Raw genomic sequence first — 10,680 nt, forward strand, 5'->3', positions numbered from 1 at the left:
AGCCACTATTGAAGATGGTATGGAGATTACTTTTTTTAAAAATGGAATAAAACCACCATATGACCCAGCAATCCCACTCCTAGGCACATAACCTGAGGAAACCAAAATTGAAAAAGACACATGTATCCCATTGCTCACTGCAGCACTATTTACAATAGCTAGAACATGTAAGCAAACTTGATGTCCATCAACATGAATGGATAAAGAAGTTTTGGTACATATACACAATGGAATATTACTCAGCCATAAAAACAAACAGATTTGAGTCAGTTATGATGAGGTAGATGCACCCAGAACCTATTATACTGAGTAAAGTGAGTCAGAAAGAGAAAGATAAATATCGTATTCTAACTCATATATATGGAATGTAGAAGAATGGTACTGAAGAACTTATTTACAGGGTGGCAATGGAGAAACAGACATAGAGCATAGACTAATGGACATGGGGAGAGGGGAGGAGAGGGTGAGATGTATGGAAAGAGTAACATGGAAATTTACATTACCATGTGTAAAATAGATAGCCAACGGGAATTTGCTGTATGGATCAGGAAACTCAAACAGGTATTCTGTATCAATCTAGAGGGGTGGGATGGGGCATGATAGAGGGGAGGGAGGTTCAAAAAGATATATATATAACAAATGTGTATATGAGTATACATATATCCCCATGGCTGATTCATGTTGAGGTTTGACAGAAAAGAACACACTTCTGTAAAGCAATTATTCTTCAATTAAAAAATACATTAAAAATAAAACAATTGATGTTAATGCAAAGTGAATCTGAAAACATGAGAAATATTACCTTAAAACAAATTTTGATGTGTTTGTAAAGTCATTTAGTCACGCAAGTCAGCCCATATTTTTATAGCTATTTCCATATAACTTTTAGAACCCACATCTTACCTATGAAAACTTTCAGTTGACTATTAGTTTTCAATAGATCAAAAGTTAAAGATAGTTGCTATGCAGAAAAATAATTAAAGCTTATGATTTAAATGGACTAAAAGCAACACATCAGAGCAAGATGATGTTATACATAATTATATAAACTAAATTAAATAACATGCAGCCCCTGAATTTGTAGCAGACACAAATTACTACAAAGAGAAACTATGAATTTCAATTTGTGCTATCCTTCAGAATCTCCTAGGTAAAGTTTACAGGCTAAAAAAGTACTTAATGTGATTAAATATGCCAGAATGTTCAGTAATGAGGCCAGAGATCAACACTAATCATATGAATTATGAACAGGGAAGAACCTGGAGGGCTATGATGATGTTGTATATAAAAAAATTAAAACTAAAATTACATGAACTGCAGTTTCAAGAATCAAGATAAATAAGATGAGAAAAAGAAAAATAATGTTAGTCTGTCTCCATCCATTGATATATTTAATTCTTTTGCATTTATTTTATTCATTCAACCAATTCATTTTTATTCGGCACTACTACATATTCCTAAAATAACTAAAACATTAATAAGTCAGATCCTGTAGATAGAAGCTTGAACCAGAAGTTCAAGAAACTCAAGTGCACTATTTTGTAACTCAATCCAGTTTTTTTCTAGAACAAGTATGTAACAGTTGTATGTGGTTTCTTACTATATCTTTCACAAGGTAATGTTTGATGAACTTCTCCAAGCCTATCTCAAATCTTCAAGGACCTTATAAGCAAATGTTACATTTTCCATCAATAATTAGGAAATTTTTCCTGTGTTTGATTCTTTTTCATACCTGCTTTTTCAAGTACTTTTTATATTAACTGTGTAACTAGATTATCTTATATTAATGACTTTTATAAATTGCAACCTTTTAAGGGAAGTGATATTTGTCTTAGCTCTCTGAATGCTATATGATCATTTATAAAATACTAGGCTATGATTTTCATTTGAGGGCATCATTGGAAAGAGGAACTTAACTGAATAGACAATGTTTGTTTGCCATCCCAAAATATCTGACTTAATATGGAATGTCTTCTTTAAATAATATTAGTAAAGGGATATGTAGGCCACTGCCAGGAATTATAATATTAATGTTTACTGAGAAAACACTCTCTCCTATTTTTCACACTCACAGCTACATTTAATGCCTGAAATAAACAAGCAAATTTATTTCACTATGTTAATTTTCTACATGTGAAATGTGAGGCCAAGAAAGGTTGAGAAACTTGATTTACACAAAGATGAAGAAATGACTTTTAGAGACTTGTTCATACATAGAACTACTATAAAACTAAAGCAACCTAAAAATGTTGGTGACAATTTTAACTCTTTTATTCACTGCAATATTTATCTCCTAATTATATACATTATATATATTGCATAAATTAATATCAAAGATTTCTCCTAATGGTTGTCTTTGTCCTCAGATACACTGGATTGGATTAATCCTATTTTTCTCTATATCAGTCAGTCAGTTCAGTCACTCAGTTATGTCCAACTTTTTGAGACCCCATGGACTGCAGCTCGCCAGGCTTCTTGTCCATCATGAACTCCCGGAGCTTACTCAAACTCATGTCCATCGAGTTGGTGATACCATCCAACCATCTCAACTTCTGTCATCCCCTTCTCCCAACTTCAATCTTTCCCAGCATCAGGGTATTATCCAATGAGTCAGTTCTTTGCATAAGGTGGCCAAAGTATTGGCATTTCAGCTTCAGCATCAGTCCTTCCAATATTCAGGACTGATTTCCATTAGGATAGACTGATTGGGTCTCCTTGCAGTCCAAGGGATTCTCAAGAGTCTTCTCCAACACCACAGTTCAAAAGCATCAATTCTTCAGTGCTCAGCTTTCTTTACAGTCCAACTCTTACATCCAAACATGACCACTGGAAAAACCATAGCTTTGTTTAAATGGATCTTTGTTGGCACAGTAATGTCTCTGCTCTTTTAATACGCTGTCTAGGTTGGTCATAGCTTTTCTTCCAAGGAGCAAGTGCCTTTTAATTTCATGGCTGCAGTCACCATCTTCAGTGATTTTGGAGATCCCCAAAATAAAGTCTCTCACTGTTTCCATTGTTTCCCCATCTCTTTGCCATGAGGAGACGGGACCAGATGCCATGATCTTAGTTTTCTGAATGTTGTGTTTTAAGCCAACTTTCTTACTCTCCTCTTTCACTTTCATCTTTAGTTCCTCTTCACTTTCTGCCATATGGGTGGTGTCATCTACATATCTAAGATTATTAATATTTCTCCCAGCAATCTTGATTCCAGCTTGTGTTTCATCCAGCCCAGCATTTCACATGATGTACTCTGCTTGTAAATTAAATGAGCAGGGTGACAATATGCAGCCTTGTACTCCTTTCCTGATTTGGAAACAGCCTGTTGTTCCATGTCCAGTTCTAACTGTTGCTTCTTGACTTGCATTCATATTTCTCAGGAGGCAGGTCAAATGGTCTGGTATTCCGATCGCTTTAAGAATTTTCCACAGTTGTTGTGATCCACACAGTCAAAGGCTTTGGTGTACTCAGAAGTAGATTTTTTCTGGAACTTTCTTGCTTTTTCTATGATGCAACAGATGTTGGCAATTTGATCTCTGGTTCTTTTGCATTTTCTAAATCCAGCTTGAAAATCTGGAATTTCACAGTTCACATACTGTTGAAGCTTGGCTTGGAGAATGTTGAGCATTACTTTGGTAGCTTTATACAGTCAGCAAAAAGAAGACCGGGAGCTCACTGTGGTTTGCATCATGAACTCCTTATGCCAAATTCAGAACTAAATTGAGGAAAGTAGGGAAAACCACCAGACCATTCAGTTTGACCTAAATCAAATCTCTTATGATTATACAGTGGAAGTGACAAATAGATTCAAGGGATTACATCTGATAGACAGGGTGCCTGAAGAACTATGGACGGAGGCTTGTGACATTCTACAGGAGGCAGTGATCAAGACCATCCCCAAGAAAAAGAAATGCAAAAAGGCAAAATGGTTGCCTGAGGGGGCCTTACAAATAGCTGTGAAAAGAAGAGAAGTGAAAGGCAAAGGAGAAGGAAAGATATGCTGATTTGAATGCAGAGTTCCAAAAAATAGCAAGGAGAGATAAGAAAGCCTTCCTTAGTGATCATTGCAAAGAAATAGAGGAAAACAATGGAATGGGAAAGACTAGAGATCTCCTCAAGAAAATTAGAGATACCAAGGGAACATTTCCTGCAAAGATGGGCACAATAAAGGACAGAAATATTATGGACCTAACAGAAACAGAAGATATTAAGAAGAGGTGGCAAGAATACACAGAAGAACTATATAAAAAAGATCTAGGCGACCCAGATAACCACGATGGTGTGATTAATCATCTAGAGCCAGACATCCTGGAATGTGAAGTCAAGCAGGCCTTACAAAGCATCACTATGAACAAAGCTAGTGGAGGTGATGGAATTCCAGTTGAGCTCTTTCAAATCATGAAAGATGATGCTGTGAAAGTGCTACACTCAATATGCCAGCAAATTTGGAAAACTCAGCAGTGGCCACAGGACTGGAAAAGGTCAGTTTTCATTCCAGTCCCAAAGAAAGGCAATGCTAGAATGAAATAAAGTAGATAAGAATAATAAGTTCTGTCTGTGTGATTAACTGAGGTTAAATAGTCCATTCTGTTTGCAACACTGTACACAACTGTTAGTATTCATCTCAAATATCTAAAATCATTTAGGTAAACAAAAATGTTCTGATGATGACCTCAATTTAAATTTGACCCTAAGTCTAAAATTTCTTACTGCTAGTAGTTAAATTAATATATTTGTTTAGTACTATTTTTATCAACATCATAGTTAAGAATTAGAGGAACTTTAATGTCATATTAATTTCTTATGTTTTTATCAACTTCCATCTGTAAACAGTGTTTCCTTCATTTCTTTTAGAGATCAAATTGGTTTATTGGATATTGTCCTAGCCATGCATAGCACTTCAATTTTGCATGGGTTAGCAAAAAAGCATTTTCCTAAGCTATAGAAAATAGTTGCAATCAAATTCGTATTTTTCTGTCTGGTTAATATAATATGAATTGTTCACCTTTCAAAATGTTTTATGAGTCTCTAAGCCTTTGACCTTTTTATTACATTTTTATTATTACACCATCTAGCACAATTATAGTTCAATTGCCCTGCTGTCGATGATTTTCCTCATTCTGGTCATAAATCTTGCCCTGTTGAATTCTTCCTGTTACTGCTAATCTAGCACTGGAACTGATTCTTAGATATCCATTTTCTCCTGAGCACTTATCAATAGTTTTCAGATTTTCAGTCCTTTAATGAATTAAGATTTCCTTAACATTCTATTTCCTTTGGTGTCAAAATGATGATCAATTCTCTGGTTCATTTTCCCCTTCAATTTCTTAACTTAAGGATTTTAATACTTCTCTTTCTGATATTTCAATCAAAGACTGCAATCATTCCATTTTTAGCATAATCCATTTTTGATATTGAAAAAGTGTAACTTGTCCAATTTTCTATGAAGAAGGATTATTTCTGCATTTGAGCAATTTCATCTTTTTCCTTACCTCATCCACTTAGTACTTTGCCCTATTTCAATTGCTAGTCACTTCCCCTCCACCAATACACTGCCTGCAGAAATGCTGGCATTCTGTTTTGTTTTTCTTTTCTCAAGTTCCTTAGTTTTACCACACTTGTTACTGTTTCATTAGGGGAAAATCATTTTAGAATATTCAATTGAGATGTTATATGCTCTATTTTCTTCAGTTTTACAGAAACAGTATATATAATATCTGGGAGATGGGGACATTATTTTGCCTAGTTACAACAATCTGCAATTTTCAGTGGACATATTACTTTTTTATGGCTCAGAATTGGTATAAAACTATTTAATGGATCTATATTTCATAATCCTTAAAAGTCTGGACTCAACCCACCTTTCCAACATTCCCACCTCAAACAATTTTTTATACTCTTTAGGATCTTCTCCTTCATAATCCTGGTTAGATTTATTTGTGCATTCCTAGAATTATCTGAGCAGTTCTTAAAATCAGTAGGTATTTGCCATAAAATTTATTGCATCTATTTTTGTTATTAACTCAGCTAAATTTTTGTGCCTATATAAAGAGCTTGCCAATTATGCCACATACTTCTGCACTTGTCTCTTCTCTCTTTCTGAAGGTGTAGAATCAGAAGTGTGAAATATACATATGTGTCATAAACTGATTATAATACTGTTCTTTTTTAAAACTTGATTAAAAGGAGATTCATGTTGGGTTTGACAGAAAACAACAAAATCCTGTAAAGCAATTATCCTCCAATTAAAAAATAAATGAATTTTAATTGTTTTTTAAAAGGGAGGCAAACCTAGTTATATAGGTGCAAACAGTGTTACCTCCACTGTTAATTATTTTCTAAATACTTTTAGGACTGTGCGAGGTGGCTGTTGAGTGAAAAAAGGCTGACTGAATATCAAATATAAAGTGTAAACCTATCATTCATTTCTTCTAGTTGTATTTCCTCAAAACTTACTAGACAATTGAGAAATACATTTGACTTAGGAGGGCATTTTCAAACAAGTATGAGGAAGATTTAGTGAGGTAAAATTTGGTGAAGGTCAAATTCTACACGATGTTGTGCAAATTGTATCCCAATTTGTTTTGATGGATTGCACTTGACAATTAATTAGAAACTTATGAATAAACATTGAAAGGTAGATTTCATTAAAGAAAACATGGTTTATCCCTAAAAGCTCTATGCCTTTAGAATAATAACACTGATTACGATAGTTTCCAGACACTTAACTCACAAAAGTTCAGTGTAAATACTTTTTACTTTAACTTCTATATGATAGCTTTTAGATTAAATTTTAACTGAATATATATATGTATGCATGGATGCTAAGTCACTTCAGTTGTGTCTGATTCTTTTTGACTCTATGGACTGTAGCCCACCAGGCTCCTCTTCTCCAGGTAAGAATACTGGAGTAGATTGCCATGCCCTTCTCCAGGGGATCTTCCTGACCCAGGGACTGAACCTGTGTCTCATGTCTCCCGCATTGGCAGGCAGGTTTACTATTAACACCACCTGGGAAGCCCATATATATGTACATATAATCATATATCTATATATATGAGTGGATATGTATATTTATATGTGTTCATAAATATATTGGCTTGAAAAGAAATATATATATATATATATATATATATATACACTCAATTCTTTGCCTTTCTTACTTTCTATATTCTCCTTCATTCTACTCCCATGGTTATCTTAAATTTACCATGACCAATAACTATACCATCTCTAAAGGTTTAAGTTTTATCTCTGTACCACTAGACCACTGTTCTTAAGTACTCTAGAATCCCTCATTCCAATATTTTTAAAGTATTTTCATGACTTCCAATCCATGAACCTTTCTACTTTTATAAAAAAAAAAAAAGCAAACAATAGCAACAGAAAGCACAATGACTTCTTTCACTTAAAATCTGTAAATGCATAAATTGCAAGTGAACACTGAGGAGCATGGAGTTAAGACTGCTGGCCTGTGATTGTCTTGCTTCCTTGGGAAGGTAGGGAAAATCCTCTGAGGCAAGGGAAGAAAGCAGAGCATGGGTCTAGGCTAATATCCTTGTCAACCGCACTTCCAGGTAAGTAAACTAAGGCTATTTATTAGAAAGAAGGACCATATCTATAGGATGTTTCCTGCCTAAAGTATATCTTATATTAAATAGACCTCTGAATGTCTGTGACATGGCTCACTGTATAAACTCACATAAGCGATGCTGCTGCTGCTGCTGCTAAGCCACTTCAGTCGTGTCCGACTCTGTGCGACCCCACGGCAGCCCACCAGGCTCCCCCGTCCCTGGGATTTTCCAGGCAAGAACATTGGAGTGGGTTGCCATTTCCTTCTCCAATGCATGAAAGTGAAAAGTGAAAGTGAAGTCGCTCAGTCGTGTCCGACTCCTTGCAACCCCATGGACTGTAACCCACCAGGCTCCTCAGTGGAGTGGATTGCCATTGCCTTCTCCAATAAGCTATGCTACTGTCTGTAATATAAAACAGATATGTGACATTACCTAAAAATCTGCCTTCTGTGTGAAGTGGCTTGCAGAACACACTAGAGACTTCAGTAACTATTCTCGGCCACAGAGCACCTGTCTGATACAGGAATATAAAACAAACATAGATGTCCACCACATCCAGATGTTTCACTAATTATTCAGCCCCTCTTAAATGACTTATTACTTGAAATTATTAGCATATCTTGATCTCTGATTCATGTCATTCTGGTTATGTGATCCTCAGATTTGGCTCATACACCCAGTGTTTTACTTTAGTAAAACTCCTTCACTTCAGTGAGTATGTTTACTTTCTTTCCAAAACAAACATTTGCACCCTCTCGTCCCTTTTACATGTCTAACCCACAAAAGGAAGCTAAGTTAAGAACAGGAGAGAGGTAATCAAGTGAGAATTCCATAATTCTCCACATTCAAATTTACCAACTCACGTGCAGTGGGACTTAAACCCTCTCCTTTTCCTCTTTCTAAAATTAAGAATGCATTTCTGTACTTTTCTAAAGTTAGCTCCACTTGGTGCCCTAGATTCAATATACTCTAGTCACTTTAGAATTTTGCTTTGACAATTATTCTCTCTCTTTTACATCATCAAATTAACTCTTTCTACCTGTGTATTTTCATTAGCTAGCAACATGGTCTATTATTTTCTTAAGGTGTTCTTACATTTGCTATATGACCTCTCTTACTTGCTACTAACCAGGTTTCTGCTCTTGTTTCAGACCACCCATTGAAGGAACTGTCCCAACCAATTCCCTAATCTCCTGTCTCAAAGCCTTCCCTTAATGCAGAACAATCAGACTTCTTACCACACCATTCCACATGAATAGCTGAAATCCATGTTGCAGACTATCCTCTTATGCTCTTGATGCCTGTTTTATAGTTTCTCATTGAGCTGATCTTTCATAGATCTTTGAAAAATTTATATCATTTGGCTTTTGTGACAGCATAGTCTGTATTCTGTCTATACCCAGCTGTCCATTTTTGTTTCCCTTACTGAATATTTTTTCTGCTTTATATTAAAAATTTGGAATATCCCAAAACTTGTGCATGTGCCTTGCTTTCTTCTCCAGGTCTTTTTATCCAGTGCAGTCAACAAATTCATATGTATGAAGATGATTTTGCTCCTAAGCGCTACATGTATGTTTCAATTGCTGATTTATTTCCACTTGAATATCTGTTAAGGTATTATACACTTAACTTGCCCAAAATCAATTATTATAGTTAATTTGCAATTGGTTCATTTCTTTTCCCAGGAATCCTTACCAGTATTTACTCAATTGCACAAGCTGGCATCTTTAGTCCCTCCCTCAAGGCCTTTTGGCTTGTAATTCTCTCTGCTTTCAAATCTAACCACCCCGTGTCATCCCTACACTGGCTGGAAACTCCATCTCATCATTAATTTCTTAATTGATATGTTAACCCTGCTGAGTGCTTTCCCTGATACCTCTGTCTACCATAAGCCTCCATTCTTGTTATATTTCTTAAGTGATCTCATTCTGCTTTCTTTAGATAGCTATCATTGTTAAAACTAGTTTGTGTTTATCACCCAGTTTATTTCCTCTCTCTCCTTACTAGAACACAAGAAGCATCAGAGAAGCATCCTTGTCTGTTTTGTTCAGGGATGTTGTATAGCACATACCTAACATGTGAAAATCACTTTGGAATGAATTGATACATTTTCAGAAAATCTAAGTTTGACTCACAGACCCACCAATCAGTAGGTTTATGACCTATTAAAATTACTTAAGCACTGCAAACTTGTTTCCTTAACTGTCGAAATAAAGATATTAATATGACTTTGCAGCATACTTACAGAATACACAATATAGTTTCAAGCATAATGTCTTTATACCTAGGACTGATGTACATATGTTCATTTCCTTCCAGTTCCCCTTAGGAAAAGTGTGCACAATGTAAATCACTTGGTTGAAATATGGATATAAGTAATTTAAATTATTAACTTACATTTAGAGATCTTATATAAGGCACTGCTTTAAATGTTTTATAAATATGGTAATATATATTCTTCACAATAACTTTATGGTATAGATCCTGTTGTTTTCCTCATTTTATAGATTAGGAACACTGTGAGGTTTGATATTATTGAAGCAGATTTAGTATTAAGTGATAGGAGTAGGTGTCCATTGGAGCAGTCTAGCTCTACAGAAGGTGCACTTACCTTCATAATACACTGTTTCCTCTTAGAAATGAAAAGTATCCATGCATCTTTATGCTCAGTGTGTGTGTGTGTGTGTGTGTGTGCTTGTTTGAGAATGTGTGTGTTTGCAAAGAGAGAGAGGACATATAAGACTGAAAATTACCAAGTTTGTGACTCATAAATTGTAAACACAGGGTTTAGGTTTCCTCTTTTTCTCCTTTAAATTTCCCCCCAAAATAGTCATTGTTTTATGATCACTCTTACTTGCAAAGAAAATAGAGAAGTGGTGGAAATATTAAAATTTCCAGCACTGTCAATTAGAAATCTCTTGACAAGATCTTGGCATTAGGTGCTATATTCTTATTTGAACATTCATGTCATAAAACTGCACTTCTTTATTTTATTAAATGGGATGATAATTAAGTGATGCCCAAACTTAGTCATAGCATCCAGTTAGGTGGGGCATTCTCTCTTTAAAACTTTTATTAAACTGTTTTAGGCTGTGCTTTTCTGGTAAAA

Source organism: Cervus elaphus, chromosome 17 (assembly GCF_910594005.1).
Source record: "Cervus elaphus chromosome 17, mCerEla1.1, whole genome shotgun sequence".
NCBI lineage: Eukaryota > Metazoa > Chordata > Mammalia > Artiodactyla > Cervidae > Cervus > Cervus elaphus.